The sequence below is a fragment of the Dermacentor andersoni genome, chromosome 5 (genome assembly GCF_023375885.2).
Source record: "Dermacentor andersoni chromosome 5, qqDerAnde1_hic_scaffold, whole genome shotgun sequence".
NCBI lineage: Eukaryota > Metazoa > Arthropoda > Arachnida > Ixodida > Ixodidae > Dermacentor > Dermacentor andersoni.
Window position 1 is genome coordinate 59,565,297 of NC_092818.1, and position 19,267 is coordinate 59,584,563.

General features: G+C 44.3%; 2 long non-coding RNA genes across 2 annotated transcripts; one reads left to right on the forward strand and one right to left on the reverse strand.

The window, feature by feature from the left end:
* Positions 1-10,757: 10,757 nt before the first annotated feature.
* LOC129384754 (uncharacterized) lies at positions 10,758-14,218 on the forward strand. The gene is made up of 2 exons (XR_008612404.2): positions 10,758-11,192; positions 14,015-14,218. It is a non-coding gene; the product is annotated as an uncharacterized lncRNA (long non-coding RNA).
* On the reverse strand, positions 12,230-13,100 carry LOC129384753 (uncharacterized). Its single transcript, XR_008612403.2, has 2 exons — positions 12,679-13,100; positions 12,230-12,610 (listed from the first exon to the last, which is right to left on the reverse strand). It is a non-coding gene; the product is annotated as an uncharacterized lncRNA (long non-coding RNA).
* Positions 14,219-19,267: the final 5,049 nt, after the last annotated feature.

Below are 19,267 nucleotides of genomic sequence, written 5' to 3' on the forward strand. Positions count from 1 at the left end.
TTGTATTAGAAGACGAAGCCAAAGAAGACTGGGCTGCCTTAGAACAAGTGGTTATTAAATTCTGCTCCGGAAAATTGGGCATTGAAGTGTCGACGGCTTAGCTCGAAAGAGACCATAGGTTAGGCAAGTATACGGATGACAGGAAGAGGCCTGTTATAGCTAAAATAACCTTTGTGTTCGAAAGACAAAGAGAGTATTCTGTCTTCTGCACGAAAAACTTAAAGGGTCCAGCTTCTTTATCCGCGGAGAATTTTCACCAACTACACGAAAAGCAGGAACGCACTTGAATGCATTTACTAAGGGAAAAGTCAAGCCTTTTAGCCGTTCTACTGACCGACTGCGCATTGAGGCCACAAGTTATGTTTTTGACAACACCAGTAAAGCTGCACTCAGCTTTACTGGTGTTGTAGTGTGGTTTGTAGCAGATAGCTACAAACCACACTGAGCAATTCGAACTGTCGAAGGTCTGAGTCACTTACAACCGCGCCATCCTTGCCAACAGCATTCACAAATATTAGAAGCATGCGACCCAACCGCGACCACGTTGTCTCGTTTCTTCACGACTGAAATTCTGATATTGTATTCCTCACTGAAACGTGGCTACATCCAGAAATAACCCATAATGAAGCCTTCCCCCGCGATAATTCCTTTAACATGTATTGGTGTGACCACATTGGAAAAAGAGGTGGTGGCGTATTGTTGGGCGTCAAAAGAACAATTACATCCCATGTTATTAACACCAATTCGTGTATTGAGATTGTATGGGCAGAGTGCCTTAGCCATAACCACAAAGTGTTAAATGGGGGCTGCTCTCGCCCTCCCGACTTGAATCAGCGCTTTCCCGTTGAACTGCGCACTGGCATTACAAGAGCAATTAACATCTGTCAGCCGGATATCATTTATCTCCATCGCGACCCTTGCGCCAATAAACTCCAATCATCATAATCATCATCTTTTTGGAGGCTTCAATTTTCCACTGATTGGATGGAATAAACTATCATCCTCCTGTCGGTCGTGAACAGAATTTATTTCTTTACCGTTAGATTATAATTTATTCCAAATGGTTACCCAACCAACCCGTGGCACTAACACCTTAGACTTAGTTCTTACTAGTGCCCCTGAAACATTTCGTGAAGTGACGTACGTAGAAGGCTTTAGTGACCATAAGTTGCTTCTACTTCATTTTAATGTCCCTTTACAGTCTACAAGCGTCACTAAGAAAACTATCTGAAACTCTAACAAAGGTGACTACAACAATAAAAAGGAGAAACTTGAGACTTTTCTTTCTCAACCTTTAGTACCTTTGATTTACGCTCATTCAGTTTACGAAAACTAGCTTCTTTTCAAGAAAAAGCTCTGCGCATGAGTAGAAAAGTATATACTGCTAATTAAAATAATAGGCGATAAAACGGACCTACGGTTCATCCAGTCTCTTCGAAGGCTAAGAAATAAGAGGAAGCGGTTATACATGAATGCCTTTGCATTCATGCATAACCGCTTCTGGGACAGATGTAACCCATGTTTGAAAGCTTACTGCTCAGCTGTAAGTGAGGCTAAAGATAAAGACTATTCTCAAGATCTACCCTCCCTCTTTAAGTCTAGCCCCCAAATGTTTGGGCAGGCAAAATCACCTGATAGCGGTTCACATCGTATTTCGTTAGATAGTCAGTATGACGTTCCGCTTACTCAGAATGAGTGTCCTGCGGTCTTTACCCCGTTCCTTTTTTTTATCCATATTCACAAACGAAGACCTTTTACTCACCCCTGAAATCACTGATTTCGGTTGCCAGTAAATGGAACCTATCTATATTACTGAAGATGGTATCGCATGCCTCATGCCTTAAAATATATAACTCTTCAGCTGTCGATAGTATTAGCTCAAAAGTATTGAATTATAAAATTTCGATTGCTCGCCTAACTTTGCGCCATATTTTCTGCCATTTATTATCATCAGGCCAGTTCCCCTCTGATTAGAAAATTGCTAGAGTGGTACCTGTGTACAAAAGTGGCAGCTGGAATTCGCCGGAAAACTACCGCCTAATTTCATTAACGAGCATATGCTGCAAAATGCTCGAGCATTTTATAACATCTCTTATGTATGAACATCTTGAATAAAATATCGTTTTCTTTACTAATCAGCACGGCTGCAGGCAAGGTTTATTTATTTTTTATTTAGTTATTTATTTGAAGTACCTTACAAGCCCGTAGGGCATTGTGTAATGGGGGCAAAAAATCCCTACAGTGCATACACAACCAGAATAAAGAAGTACAATACATGGTAAATAAAATTTGTGCACATAATAGCAGTAAAAAAGAGGGGTCTAAGCAATGCCGAAATAACGAGAAGAAATATGGTACATAGTTTAAAAGCACACGATAACATAAAAAGTGCATGATGCGATACACAACTACTAGAGTACGCTACTGACGCACATTCTCACATGAAACATAAGCTTCAAATAGCTTGCACCCTTCTCGACTATTTTTTTACTTTCAACCGTGTAGCTCACGGCCGTTTAATTTCCAAATTAACTGCTCTGAGATTAAACAGCTTAATGCTATCTTGGATGCCTAACTTCCGAATTAATCGTCAGCAATTTACAGTTGTGAACAATTTAACATCACCCATCACCTACGTAAATTCCGGTGTACCGCGGGGCAGCGTATTATGACCATTACTTTATCTAATTTACATGAACTACCTGCCCACTAGCGTCTCTTTTACCACGCGAATTTTTGCCGCTGATTGTATACTATACAGACCAATTACGAGCTTTGAGGACCACCCTATTCTTCAAGGTGACCAACGCTTTAGCGACTGGTGCAACACCTGGCAAATGACACTTAATTGATCTAAATGCAAAATAAGGACTTTCACAGTCAAACACTTTACCTCAAGTTTTTCTTATTATATAAATGCTGATCCAGTATTCGAACCTTCACTGTACAAATATATAGGCGTTAATTTCACACTAAATCTTTCCTGAAGTTCTCATATAACGACCACATGCGGTAATGCTTAAAGCACTGCCGTAAATTTTTCGCAACCTACGTAAAGCTCCATCTAGCATCCGCAATTGGCCTTCTTGGCTTTCGTCCGTCCACCGCTCAAGTTCACATCGCCAATATGGCCTCCTCATTTTAATCTGCATGTTAGAAGTTATCCACAACCGAGCTAGCAAATTCCTTTTCCGCAATTACGATAGCCAGTCAAGCATAACTCGAACCAAACTTGATCTTTCATTCTTTGCCTAATTAGTCGTCGTGACTTGGCATTGATGTCCTTGCTAGGCAAATATGTTCATCAGATGTAGTCATCGTCTTTGGTGCAGAAACGTGAAAGTTGCATATCACGACGACTAAACAAAGAGGTAAATTTCAATCGCATCTAAGGAAACACGGATGCATTTAATCTATCGGCTTTGCCACGACCCATGTGCTTGTGGAATTCCCTTCCAGAGATCACTGTCATGCAAACGGAAAGGGATAAGTTCAGAATACTTTTGAACTAGCAGTTTCTGTCTCAAAATGTGTCATTCGGTATGCCACGTTCTTTATATCTGTGTAAGATCACGCATACATACATACATACATACATACATACATACATACATACATACATACATACATACATACACACACACATATATATATATATATATATATATATATTTATATATATATATATATATATATATATATATATATATATATATATATATATATATATGTTTATTTTTATTTGTGTTGCTCATGCTTTAAGCTATTCTTTTTTTTACACAATGTTTACTTATGTGTGCTAGCAATAGGCGAGATAAAATTTATGCGATGTTTGGTTCGCTACCGCATCTTCATTTGTAACCCTTATTTGCTACGATGTTTTCTACTCATCTTTGCAGTATTCGCCCATACTACGTATTGTACGGTGATGCCCCCTTACTCAGTGCTCTACATGGGACCTATAAGTTATCCTGAAATAAATAAATAAATAAATAAATAAATAAATACAGTCAACAGTGGCTCGTAAGATGATGGGGAAGGCACACTTGCAAACAATCCTAAGCGAATTCTTCCGCAGGAGCAAGAACTTTCTGATATTTATTTTGCAACTTGGATGTTGCGCTTTGCAATCGGGCTTCCGCCGCCGGTTTTGCAGGCACCGTGGAGGCCACTGTTGCTCTCTTCCAGCTCTTGCGACTACACCTTCTCCGACAGGAGGTCTTCGCTGCTCACCAGGAGCATCCGCAGGGTGCAGAGGCACTTGCTCCATTTGAGCCACAAGCGCCCATGCAGGACCTCGTCGACCTCGTCATCCGCAGGGGAGGGGTCCGTGTAGGGAGGCCGGCCACATGGCTGCGCCGCTGCGCCATCAGCATCACCGTCTGGGCCTGGCTGATGCGCCCGTGGCAGGCGCATCCAGTGTGAGGCCGGAACGCGAATAACGGCGACCAAAAGAGCAGCCGCAGTTGGCCGAGGACTTCGGGCAGTAAAGGGTGTCTCTCAAGTCACTCTTGCACCCTGTGTCTTCTCTGAGAGACTCAGTTGGCCACTGGCTCTGAAGCCACAGCGCTAAGCCCACAAGTTTTACTACTGCCGAACGAAGCACAGTGTGTGTGTGTGTGTGTGTGTGTGTGTGTGTGTGTGTGTGTGTGTGCGTGCGTGCGTGCGTGCGTGCGTGCGTCCGCGTGTGCATGCGTGCATGTGTGCGTGTGTGCGTGCGCGTGCGCGCGCGCGCGCGCGTGTGTTTGTGTGTGAGTTTTCGCGGGCAGTGTATCTGAAGATTTCCAAGGCAGGCTCCGAGAACCTTCACTAAAATTTGATTTGATAGCTACCCCCGACACGTAGCTTCGTGGAGTTCTCTGAAGAATACGCCGCGTGAAACGCCTTAGCGTGAAGGCCTTCCGATAAGCTTCTAATGAGCAGCATTCGGGTCTGTAATTTCTTTTTTTTGTATCTATATTTCGTGAGCGTGGCAAGACAGTATTCGGAACAAAAAAAAAATGTGGTGGTTCCCCAGTGTTGAAAGCGATGTCGGAAAGTCGTTCCTTAATCGCTCGGTTTCCGGATTCCGCCCTATCCGCATTTCCTCAAACGCTTCGGCACCCCGTGCGCGACCAACCTATGTTGAGAAAACAATGTATTCGCACAGACGCCTTCACAAACGTCATTTTCACGAGAAAGATAAAAGTACTCGAGACAAAGAAGCAGCGTGTGATTTATACAAGCTAAGAAAGAGAGGCGACATTCCTTGTCGTATCAAGTACTACTGGAAAATGCACGCCAGACACATGCGCAATACAACGTATGAGCGTAACATGACATTGCCTACAAACTGCGCTAGTGGGTGCACTGTTGGTGCACCCATTATGAATCCTCTGATCCCACATGAGCCTGCAACTCGTTCATTTCCGGCAACGCGAGGCTTAAGAATGTCACGTACTTACAGATAACTCAGACGTACAGCGTAGCCCACTTTATCAGAGTTATGAAACAAATGCCCTGTATATAAATGCGTATGGTGATAAAAAAAAGAGTGTGCTCAGTCGTTGGGTTGTGGTTTATAGCGGGTTGCGTGGCGGCTGAGGTGGGGCCTAAGTGATAGTGGCATCTGGATTACACGGTTTAATGTTAAGCATAGTATGAGGCGCCCGTATTAATTTGACTACGGCGGAGGAGGATCCTGATAACTTACACTTGTCGAACATATAGAGTAGGAATAACAGCAGAACCGCAAAAAAATACTGAGAACTACTTAGTTGACAGCCTTACGTTTTCTTGGCAAGCTTCTGATTGTCTGCCACACTATCCAGTAATAGCAAATATCAATCTATATGAAATAAGTAAAACTTGTTTTTTTATCTGGACCCAAGACCTATCAAATTACTCCTCCAAGACCTACAAAACCACAAAATCACGCCGAGAATTGATGCACATACATGCAAAGCGCGATTTCGGAAGCCCAGGTAACCTATCTTGTTACCCCAATATAAAAATTCGGCACGGTCGCGATTTGCCTTCATCGCTCAGCTGGTCGCCGTGGTTCTATGGATATGTCGTGCTGATGCGTAGCATGAGGTCGTCGGTGGGACTCTCGAGCGCGGCGACCACATTCTTATATGCATCTCATGCGAGAACACTCGCCTACGGATAATTCTTTGCATATCAATCCTATTGTCAATATCTACAGTGCCTCACTATCGTTTTACGCGTGTTAACTTTTCTTCACGTATTAGAGACAGCGGTAATAAAGCCGCATAACTTAGGGGAGTAAAAAGCCTACAAATTGCGAGCTGTGAAAAAAAGAAATAACTCGCATAGCTTGTACACCCACCTTGATAATATGACTTCAAGCGAGCACTAGCATACGCCAACGACAACGTGCTCTACGATGCACTTACGGTGAAAAACTGCTGAAAAACTCAACGTTTTCTGACATGTCGTGGTTCAGAAAATTTTCAACCAAACTGTACCCATCAGTGACCGCAACGTAGCACTTGAAATACCATCTGCGACACTTGGATACAGAGCGAGGAGATGAAACCGCAACAAAAAGAAAAACACTAAGCCGAGCCGTCATTTACGATAAACTTAGATTTCACCTCCCACTCCATCCGACACCGGTCCCTAAATTACTGAAAAGTAAGGGAAAGCATTCAACTCGTTGCAGCCTACAATTAAATACACTTTGCGAAAACAGCCCACGGCATCAAAATTAAATAAATACCGAAGATGTTCGAAGTAGATATGAAAATAACACATACAGTTAAGGGGATCTGATCACGGCGATTGAAAATGCATATGACGATATGTGCAAACTGACGAATAAGGAAAGAGGAGAGAAACAAATCGATAAACAATGCAAAGTAAAGATTTGAAGGCTAGCTGTCGTTTTCGCGTGGGTTATTTATTTTTCTGTCGCATTGTTTATGCCTTAATTAACTTGTCATGTGGCTGATTCCGGTACATGGTTTGAACGTTAATAAAGCAGCTCGGAATCCGTTTACTATACTTGTAGGTTTAGCTTTGAATGACCATAATGTTAATAATACTATCGTCTCATGCACCCTTCATATACGGCCCTTCTCATGGGCAAGCTTCCGTTAGCTGTGAAAAAAAACCTGAACCTAAATCTCACGACCGTCATGTGAAGTGTGCGATTTCCTTGAGTAGCATTCCCATGACCCGGAAATAGAACACACTTTACAGTGTGTGTTCAGTCATCCGATATGCCGTTATCCTCAAAAAATGCGCGGCAGGGCTTTATGGAATCGCCGTGTTTGCGTTTCGCTCTCGGAGAGGAAGCGACACACGAAAGAAAACGAATGGAGATGCAGAACGTTGTTTTTTTTTTGGGTCGAGCGACGCTCTACATATATCTGCTCGAGGACCCGGCTCGCTATGTCGTCTATAAGCCGTGCCACGTGGAAAAAAGCAGGGGCTGTACGCTATGCGAAGGTACGGGAGCTTCCTCCGTTCTTTCCAGCGGCCCTCAAAGCGACTAAAAATATCGCTGTTCTTAACCACCTCCCTATTCCATAGTTTCATTTCTAGCTTTTTTTTTTTTTTCGTAGCTCGCCGTAATCTTCCGGCGCTTCTATTCGTCCCTCGTAAAGGTGCAGAAAAAAGGAATGGTCGTTTCAAGGTAATGGTTAGAGCAGCAAGAGGGAGTGGAAAGCCGAGCTTGAAGACGTCTGAGCGATTTTGCACTCTACTGTGCTTCCGTTGCCGCTCTTGTCGTCTCTACTTAGTCTTATGGATGCGACAGTTCGACGGCCGCGCAGCCAGAGCTTGAACGCTCGGCAGGCACTTTCGTCGCCGAACGCGGTCATGTTCCGTATAGGCATTTATCTGTTGCGTCATATGGCTCCGTTTATGGGTAACTTTTTGTGACTCTGACGAAAAATTTGTTGACTGATATTGTTACAACGTCTGACGTATTATGAGTAAATAAATAAATAAATAAATAAATAGATGACCATATAAAGAAACAATTATTTCTTTTTCAGGGATCAATTTTTTTCTCATCTGTACCAACTATACCTTTCCAGCGTATAGCCTTTTCAAAACAGTGCAGAGAGATAAAACGAAGCTACAGAACTTCTAACATATTGCTCAACTAACCCTCACGCGTGGCAACCGCGTCTCTACCGGCACTTGTTTTTGTTCATTGACAGTTCAATGCGGCTATGCAAATTGACACGCGTGCCTGCATATTCTCTTTTGATGGTGGCAGTTCTTAACCGGGTCACATTTCATAAAAACGTTACCGGTCGGCGTAAAACGCTCCATCATTTATCGGAACTTTGTCGAATGTTGTCGCTGATTCTGCAGGAAGAAACCCTGTCCACTCAGATCGTACGCGTGACTCGAATAGTGCACATATTCGAATGCACGCGAACATGACCAATTATTCTAGAACGTAAGTGCTCGGCGATCGGAATCGCGGTACTCGGATCGTGTGACCTCCGACACTTCTTTTTTTTTTCGCCACCGGTGGGTGCTGGGCACCCCGAGTTGAAGTATTTTGGTATATATTGAAAGTGGGAGCTTTTGTGAAACATTACAGAGTCGCGTTTTGTCGTCCAGCGAATCCGCAGTGCTCTCTGGTGTCTCGATAAGGGCCGGCTGCCATGCGGAACGACTAGGGCGCTTTAATTGCTTTAATTGTTTTAATTGACTTGACCCGCAAGTCCGAGTTTCACGACCGACCACTGTGCCTTCATAAGTGATCGTAAATGAGTATGCCGGGATTTGTGCCACACCTGATTCAATTACACACCGGGTTATAAACGACCGCACTTGTGGCTTGCGCTGCCGCCAGAGACATTGAGATAGCATCGACGCTCGTCGTTATTTTGTTGCTTTTCCCTATGCCGACTTATTTGCTCTGTTCGTAAGCACATTATGCATTCCTTTTAAGAAGTAGAGCCTGCAAAAGCGACGACGGCTAATGCTCGAAATATCAAGGCACAAGAATCAATTGGAGGAGTTCTTGCGTGACCTATAGGCATGATTGTTATTCGTGTCTACACTCATTTGCGACTACAATAGCGCGTTGTAAGGTGGCAGTAGGACCTAGATGGCCAGCCGAGCTTTTGCCGAACGTTATCGCACTCATCGAAATCTGGTGCTTTTATTTCTTAAATGTGTTCTTGTTGGATTTGCAGACTATTTATGCTAACATTTGTTCTCGCTCTTCTTGCTTCGAGAAGCGACAAGAACGGTTTGAAGCGAACAATACCGCACCTCATTTCCATTGCGCGCAACATGTTTTCTCTTATTATGGAGGACGTTTTATGGATTCCGTTAGTAATAGTGTGTGTGTGTGTGTGTGTGTGTGTGTGTGTGTGTGTGCGTGTGCGTGTGCGTGTGCGTGTGCGTGTGTGTGTGTGTGTGTGTGTGTGTGTGTGTGTGTGTGTGTGTGTGTGTGTGTGTGTGTGTGTGTGTGTGTGTGTGTGTGTGTGTGTGTGTGTGTGTGTGTGTGTGACGATCCCGGCATAGTGCAAAATGTGCAGTGATCACAGGTTAGTGAGGTCTAGGATTTACCTCGATATGGATAGAGAAAGAGAAAACTGCTGAAGTAGAAACAGGCCAAACTGGAACGAGTAAGGGTGACAGCAGATTCAGACTGGTCCATGCAAACACATCTGCAGCCTTATAACAGAGAGATGAAAATGACATTGAAGTACTGAATGACACCGCAATTAGACTACCTTCAGAAGCAGAAATAGGAGTGGGAGGGAAGGCACCAAGGCAACAAGTAGGTAAGAGAGACAAAGCAAATGATAAATGAAAGGTAAGAAGATTAACCAGAACTGAGGGAACGGAACGGAAAAGGGAACGGAAAGATTAAAAGAAGAATGTAAAGTCCACCGGGGATATCGTTCAGTCCCTCAGTCCGGATCACAGACGCTCACTCAATCCTGTAGCTTTCGAATTGTAGTTGCGATATGCGAGGCCATGGTCCCAAGATGTTGTTCAAGGTGAACGGTTTTCTATCTAACTAGGCCTTCCGCTGAGCGCCTAAAGAGCAGGAACCATTATAATGGCTCAAGAGCATCCGATCGTGAATTACATTAGCACCGACACGCTTAGGGCCCATGTTCGTCATGTTTCACGGGTGCAATCAAGCTCTGTTGCCTGGCTGCCAGAACGACGTCCACAGGCGTCCTTCTCCAACGAGGTAAGCATCCATCGTGCCTCCCTACCATCGAGCTTCACACCCTCAGCACGTTCAATCTCAGCTTTGGGGTGTTTAAAACAACCTCAAGTGCGTCTTACGGTTCCAGGGATAAGAAAGAAGACCGACCTGCCTACCTTAGCGTTGAAGCAAGCATTTATTGTTCGCACACTTTCTACTTTGACCGAGTCCACATATATACAGATGGCTCTTCCACCCAGACCAGCTACACCGGCGCAGTGGTTATACCATCACGATCACTAAACATCCGATACAAGATTTCTCACTTGACAACATCGATCGGTTCGGAGATTGTTGCCCTCCGAGGTGCCGTTGATTGTATTAACAGCCAACCGGCTAATCGGTTGGCAATATTTTGTGATTCGAAGGCGCCTTAAAATGTCTTCTGTCATCTCTTCGTCGCGGGTCCTGTGAACAACTCATGACGGAGATACAAGAAATGCACCATCACATGATCGCGAAAGGACACGACTTCGTGTTTCAGTGGCTGCCTGGCCATTGTGGTATCTAGGAAATGACCACGCTGACCATAGAGTTACTATACTGACTCTAGAGGACAAGCTACCCATAGGGCCCATGCATTGAAATCGGGAACCGCAAGAGCGCCGCCATGTTGCTACGCGCCGAGGTTGCCAGCTCCTGAGACGCTTGCTAGACTTGGTGACAGTAGTCAGTTTTAATCCGGCAACCGTAGCAGCGTAGCAGCATGGCGCCTCGCTAGTAGTGTCGTGATGTGTGCGTGCAGCCGTGTGTTTGGGCTTTATAAGTTGGTTCTTTATTCTATGTTGCGGGACGGTGTGGGTGTGGTCCATGTTGGCCGTACAGGTGGCAGTAATGCAACCGAGGGATGATCCTGTTGAAGTTTCCGGCGGTATGCGGTTTTCAGCGGTCATGCCTGTTGCAGGAGTGTCACGTACTCGACGAGGTTACGAGCTCGAAGCTGTGGTCAGATTCTTCGTTGGCGTTCCGTAATTCTCTTCGCACGGGCGCGGTATGTTGCAAAGCCGCTTTCGCGATCTATCGTAGCGACGATAGATCGGGTTTCTTTATTATTATAAGTACTGATCCAGCTGTAGGGCACATGTAGCCGACAAACGGAAGTCTCAGGAGAGCACCTGAGATTATAATAAAGCAGGCGGCACAGGAACTCCAGGGCACCCAAGGGACAGTGGGGGGATCAAAGCTCGAAGCAGAACGGTACGTAGGTTGGGGCCGCCGAGGCAGGTGTGTGCCAGGGAGTGTTCGCACGGACAGCTCCCCTGGCACGCGCAGCAGTGCCTCGCAAGGTCGAGATACTTTAAAGGCACCTGCGCCCATGATCTTTCTTTTGCCTCGGTGCAGTTAGCACGATTAATGAGAATAATATGGGGGGCATCCGGTGCAGTAGCGAATGCGTCATGGCAAATGTAGCTCGCGTCGCCTGGCGTGTGTAGTAATATCAGAGTTGGTTGTATGAATTTCGTCATATTAATGCGCTTTGTTACGGTACCTTAACGGAATGGGTCTAGAGGACGGTGTTGGTACATGTTTTTCGTACCGCCCTAATCCTGTTATACCCCCCACTACAAACACACACACATACCCCCCCCCTTTTTTTTTTATTTATACGTACAATTCCTTGCCATGATGGATCATAATCTCCTTTATTTTTGAAAAATAGAGGAGGCTATGGACGGATTGACCAGTTCAAGTTGTCAACTTGTCAGTAACTGTCATAGGAATGACTGTAATAAACACAATTCCACGATCGGATTGCTTACTTTCATTTTTTGTTGTAACACTGAGGACTACATAGAACTTTATTTTGTATATGTGAGAGAAGTATGTGGATATCACGAGCTTAAGCCAATGTGCGATACACAGACAAAACATCTGCTACAACATGAACTGAATTGAGGGCCACACAACACATACGTAATTAAAGGTGCAAAATATAGGGGGAAGCTTCAAAATACGCTCTGTAGCACTGCAAAGTATAACATATATTGTATGTGTACAATAAATGTTCAAAAAAACAATGCATCAATGTCCCATTTGCCTTCAAGTTTATTATCAAGTTCAAGTTTACTGAAGTTTATTATGAGCATATGTACAACAGGAATCTATTAACACACCCGCAGTTAAGGTGGCTGTTCGAGGTGTGCTGGCTGCCTCAGTGTAAGAAAAAGAAATTGGGCGAATGTCGACACCAGTGCCACTGCTTCTTGCCTCTGACCTGCACGTGCCTCCGCGGCATCTTTGTGCACAAGTGTGCTGGCGTGGCGAACATAGGAGTCATCCGAGATAAAGAGTATCGTTTACATGGAGAAGTGGCTGTTCACATTGCCTGTCGCTTTCCCTCAAATGTTTCCTTGGCGACTAGGGTGACACACCCGCAGTCAAGGTGGCTGTTCGAGGTGTGCTGGCTGTCTAAACGAAAGAAAAAGAAAGAAATTAGATGAATGTCGATACCAGTGCAATTGCTTCTTGCCTCTTACCTGCATTTGCCTCCACGGCCTCTTGGCTTGCGGAGTCTGTATGAGGGAGCTGCTGTGGCTAGGCGAAGGCATTGTCGAAGGAAAAAGAAAAGGCCATTCAAATGGGGAATTATAGAAATAAATGCAGTTCTTATGTCTGTTTCTTGCACTGTTCTTGCCTAAAAGTTTTCAAAGACAGTGTCCAGAATACACCAGCACTTTGACTGCTTTTGCTGTTTACCTGCAAGTGTTGCTGTGAGATCCTTAGTATGGCTGCGTGCAGCATTGTAACACTTAGTGGAGGCATTTGAAGTGGTAGCCAAAAATATAAAGAATCATCCTTGTCTGCATGAATGCTTTAAATTTCTAGATGCAGTGGTAACTATTACTATTCGTGCAAGCCCCCCCCACATCTATGTGGCAAGTGCCATAGCTCGAAACTGTATTTTTCCTTTAGTGTTTCACAAGGTGTCTGATATGTCCACATTCGACGTGATCCGTTTCTTATTATTTATCCCAGTGTGGAGAGAGCATCATTAAATAGTTTTTTTTTAATTTTTGCATGGCTTGCTTTTTGGTTTGTTTCTGAATTTATCAAACAGCAGTCTCATGATGCTAAAGTGACTCATGATATGACAGTCATCAGCTTTAGTTTTTCAGAAAAACAACGCATTTCCTGACCCATTGTGTGCTATCCCATTACTCGCATAATTTCTCAGAGTATTCTACCTATACTGACTTGCTTGATTTCCACTAAAGAATCTTGCATCTTCAAATACCATTCTTTCCTTAAAATCACTCGACACTTCTCATAATTTCTGTACCTTGGGCTTCTGATACTCTGCATTCACCATTTTTGCTTGTTTCTGACTAGAAATGCCTTCTTTAATTTCGAGCTTAAATTTTACCTTTGGAACACACGGAAGGGCTTGCCATTGCATGTCTGCATAAAAGGGAAACATGTTTCATGCGAAATCCAATTGAAGATTGATGAATGCAGCTGGCAGAGTGATATGACTGAATGATCCATAAAGTAACTCATCTCACTTGGTAAATTAAAGCACTTATTAGTGTGATGTACAAGATACGTTACACTAACGTGGTGGGTTCTCTTGCTTATACAGAAAAAATCGGTGCGCGAGAAAAAAAATTATTTTTGCATACCACTTGTACACACTGATTTATGTACACACTGATTTAAGGAAAATGAGCTGGTGCTGTCCACATAATCTACTTATTTTACCTGCGAGTATGGTCAACAAAAATGTGTCCCAGCTGCTTAGTGGTATTTGAGATTATGTCAGTATTGCATATGTGCCTGTTGTCTAAAATAACTGAATTTTGAAAATGCTCGCAGGGATCTGATGTGCATATCTGCAGTTTATGGATACATGTAAAAGACTCAGCATCAAGTGCAAGTGAACGGACCTACAGGCCCGAAGTCGATCATGCAAATAGATTCGCTGCACAAATTTGTGACCAAAAAAGATATTCCACATGAAATGGCATGCAAGGAAGTGTTGAAAATATTGCACAGTTAATAAAACGCCTACGCTATTAATATGTGGGTTGATACACTCGTTATGCAAAACGGAGGTGAGGCGTGCAGACAGGACACAAGAATAGAGTATTTACAAGCAAACATGCAACACGAGCGCCGCCCACTTCTCTACTCTTGTGTCCTGTCTGCACGCCTCACCTCTGTTTTGCATAATGAATCCTTACCAACTAGCTCAGCTTTCTGTCGTTCTAAGTCTCGATGCACTCGATTTCGTCCGCATTAGGCACTCGCCTCTTGATTACTTCGTGGCACAGAAATACTCGGCATCAGGCTGTTTTTCTGCTGTGGCCTTTGTAGAAGCATGATTGTTCAAAGTGCAACAATTAAACAGATTCTTTGAGTTGCTTGTGGCTTCGCCAGTACAATTCCGGTGCGCTGGTCCGCCTGTCCAGCAATTTCCTACTGAAGGGAAACCTGTAAATAAAAACGCCGCTCCGCATGTAGAAAAATGCTCTACTGTGACGCTTCTCAAACGATTGTGATGCCCCACAAGAGCTGCCTACTCGCGTGATATTCTCAACAAGGAGATACATTCGTTTACTTACGTGTGAAGGTATATGCCTGGGCACTTCGGGGCTTCGGTGGCACAGAAGGCAATGTCGACGCGCGATCGCATGTCAAACCTAAACTGTACGAAACTACTACGCATCCAAAAAACAGATTCGAAACCGAAATTCGCGTCATCCTTTATTAAATGAATGCGTAGGTCGTGATTTACATAAGTCACGGACTTAGTGATCGCTTTCTGTAAACTTAATATTAACCCACCACCTTCATAAAACCTCAGGTATGCGTTTTTAGATGACAAAGCATACGGTAACCTGTACTTGTTTTCAGCTCTTTCAATAGTAATTGCGCTGGCCACATTGACCAGTAGCAACAGGGCGGCGCCCTAGAGGTTCCCACTTTTCCGGCCCAGCTTTTCCTCTAGAGTTGTTCTACTAACTCTATGACGCTGACGAAGCTGCTAGGAAAGCACACGAAGGAGCAACCCTTGTTTCGGTACCTTTATCGTGGACTGACGCAGCCCAACACTTGAGCAAGCTAGGGCACCGTATGACATCGGAGAAGTGGCACACACCTGAATTCACCTAACATCGATTGCATACCCTCGATCCACCTATGCAACTGCGGCTGTTACCAGGGCTTCCGCGTAATGAGGAAACAAAGCTGTACCTCTTACACTTGGGCATCGCATTCACCAATGCATATACGTTTCTGATTAGAGTGGCTGATAGCGCCGAGTGCAATGCCTACGGTGTCTAGGAAACTATAGAACATCTACTGTGCTACTGCCCATCTTTTGAAAATGAAAGACAAGATCTCTGCACAGATCTCAACCAGCAGGTAAGCTCCCCCAAGTAACTAAGGGCTTAATAAAGAAACGAGAAATAATTAAGGTGTGCAACTCAAGAGATCAGATATAATGAGCAGAACTGTGAAAACTGATCAACAAGGCGAAAATAAGTCATATTCGAAATTATAACGTGAGAAAGTCGATGGGAGCCGTAGAAAATCGCCTCAGTCTGAAATCAGTGAGAAGGAAACTTGGCATGGGAAAAACCAAGATGTACGCATTGAAAGATAAGCAGGGTAATATCATCAGCAGTCTCGAGGATACAGTAAAAGCAGCGGAATAATACTACACTGACCTAGGTTTATTTACCTCGGTCAATTACTCACAGGGAACCCTGATCAAGATATGGGAATTCACAGAAGAATAAAAATGGGTTGGAGCGCTTACGGCAGACATTGTCAGCTCCTGACTGGAAGGTGTCAGGCAGGGAGATACGATCTCCCCAATGCTATTCAGAGCGTGTTTACTGGACGTATTCAGAGACCTGGATTGGGAAGAATCGGTGTAAAAGTTAATGGAGAATACCTTAGTAACTTGCGATTCGCTGATGATATTGCCTTGCTTAGTAACTCAGCGGAACAATTGCAATACATGCTCACGGACCTGGAGAAGCAAAGCAGAAGAGTGGGTCTAAAAGTTAATCTGCAGAAAACTAAAGTAATGTTTAACAGTCTCGGAAGAGAACAGCAATTCACAATAGGCAGCGAGGCACTGGAAGTGGTAAGGGAGTACATCTACTTAGGGCAGGTAGTGACGGCGGATCCGGATCATGAGACGGAAATAATCAGAAGAATAAGAATGGGCTGGGGTGCGTTTGGCAGGCATTCTCAGATCATGAACAGCAGGTTGCCATTATCCCTCAAGAGAAAAGAGTATAATAGCTCTGTCTTACCAGTACTCACATACGGGGCAGAAACCTGGAGGCTTACGAAAAGGGTTCTGCTTAAATTGAGGACGACGCAACGAGCTATGGAAAGAAGAATGATGGGTGTAACGTTGAGGGATAAGAAAAGAGCAGCTTGGGTGAGGGAACAAACGCGAGTTAATGACCTCTTAGTTGAAATCGAGAAAAAGAAATGGGCATGGGCAGGACATGTAATGAGGAGGGAAGATAACCAATGGTCATTAAGGGTTACGGACTGGATTCAAGGGAAGGGAAACGTAGCAGGGGGCGGCAGAAAGTCAGGTGGGCGGATGAGATTAAGACGTTTGCAGGGACGACATGGCCACAATTAGTAAATGACCGGGGTTTTTGGAGAAGTATGGAAGAGGCATTTGCCCTGCAGTGGGCGTAACCAGGCTGATGATGATGATGATGACGATGATGATGACTGGAAGCTTACTATTATCATTGAAAAGGACGGTGTACACTCAGGGCATTTTACCGGTGCTGACATATAGGGTGGGAACTTGGAGACTGACAAAGAAGCTCGTGAACAAATTAAGGACCACGCAAAGAGCAATGGAACGAAGAATGTTAGAGGTTAGGGATAACGTTAATAAAAAGAAAGAGAGAGCAAACGGGGATAGCCGATATTCTAATTGACATTAACAGAAAAAACATGGAGCTGGGCTGGCAATGTTGGTTAGATAACCGGTGAACCCTTAGAGTTACAGGATGGGTGCCAAGAGAAGGGAAGCGCTGTCGAGGACGGCAGAATACAAGGTGAGGTGAGAAAATACGAAATTTCGCTGGCGTTAGTTGGACAGGGGTAATTGGAGATTGCAGGGAGAGGCCTTCGTCCTGCAGTGGGCATAAAATATGCTGATTATGGTGACGATATAGCAAGAAATGCTATATGAATTCGAAGAATTGTTTACTAATGCGTTAGCATTCTTTGGCTCGTCTGATGCTTCCCTATTGCTCAATTATTTAGCTAGGTTATGCATGTCTACCCATCGCTACCAATAATTTATTATTACACTATTATAACAATTTGATATGCTAACTTGACCAATTTTACATTTTTCTTGTACATATACAGGCGTATCGCATCAACTGAGCCTGAAACGCCATCACAACGGGGTTCTTTTTTTTTTCACACGACAGCTGTTTCTTTTTTCTTTCTTTATTTACCTTTTTTGTTGCTACTTTGACGTGGCAACGGTGATGTCACCAGCCTTTCTTTATTTTCTAACACTGATAATATCGTCTACTATTACACTAATATAACGATTACACATGTTAACTTGATCAAGTACGAATTTATTTTGCAGATATAGGACGTTTCGGGACGGACACATTTCGCTGAGGAGAGATTTTGCTGTGATTCCCATAACGCAATCCCAGACTCGCTTACGTACATCTAGGATTTATTTTGATTCGAAGTCGAGACCTCCACAAGTATCAGGATTATGGCCTCGCTGATTGCAAACGTACTCGGACTCACCGGGACCCAGTCGCACTCATGCTCATGAATCATGAGATCGTCGATGTGTAACAGCAAGAAAGAACTACGCAGACGGTATCACGGCAGTAGTGAAATCTCGGGACGGAACTGACACGAAAATCAGAAAATACCTATATTGCGATATTCTTGCGTGTACGAAACACTGTTACGTACGAACGTTTTATTTGCGCCTGGACATGGCGCTCCTTGCACGTTTCGTAGGAAACTTCTCACAGAAATATAGGGCAGGTTCTAGGCTTGCACACTTCGTTTTGTGTGCGTACCTTTCACTCCGTGAACTCTCACTCAATAGTGGTAATAACACCTGCTAGCATCAGCACGCAGTGCCTGTAGTGCTGTTTATCCAACTGGAAACAGGGAGGCACACCTTTCTGTGAAGTTGCGAAGTTCTATCACGCTTCCTGCCGAGTCGGGGGAGGAGGGGGGAGGGGGCATAGGGTCGGCTTCACGAGAAACTGTGTGCTTAACGAAGCTCGTTGTGGTGGGTAGGTTTGCCAATAAAGCCTAATGTGGATAGACGGCACGGAGAACCTGCAATATCTACGGCGTGGGAGAGACGACAGCTCTTCGACGCGCACCATTTGGCAAGCGCCATCCAATCGTACCAAGCAGCCACTGCCGTGCCTTATGTCTAAGCACTGCGCCGACTTTCTGTTTTCGTAGACAGCACTTACGTCTTCACTTATAACAGCTGACCGGTCGTTGAAGTGTGCTCATGGAGCACCGAATGGGGGCCACAGCGTTCAGCTTTCCAAATAAAGTAAATCGGTTATTACGGGTCAAACCACAATATGATTATGAGGCGCGCCGTAGTGATGGACTAAGCAATAATTTTGACTAGCTGGACTTCCCTAATGTGCATCCAAAGCGCGGTGCAAGAACGTTCTGGCATTTCGCCTGCATCGAAATGAGGCTACGCGGCCGAGATTTCAACCCGCGACCTCCTGCTTAGCTGCGCATCACGATCGCTGTTAAGACACCTCGGTGAGTAACGTTGAACTTGTATCTAAAGTATGAATAGTTTGTAAAAATAATAACCTAGCTTCATTATTCAACTGAACTGAGGCGGACCTTGTAATAAATCGTGCTTATCGCGAAATCTCCAGTAGATGGCTGCGAAAAAGTACCAACTTCTGTCGTAGACGCTGCCAGGACACGCTCAAAGAATGGAAAGCATACAAAAATTTTAGCGAACCACAGATTAGATCCAGATTGTTTCGTCTTCCTTTCATTGAGCAAGCATTTACATCGCAGCATTTGCGTAGCATCGCGCATTGTCAA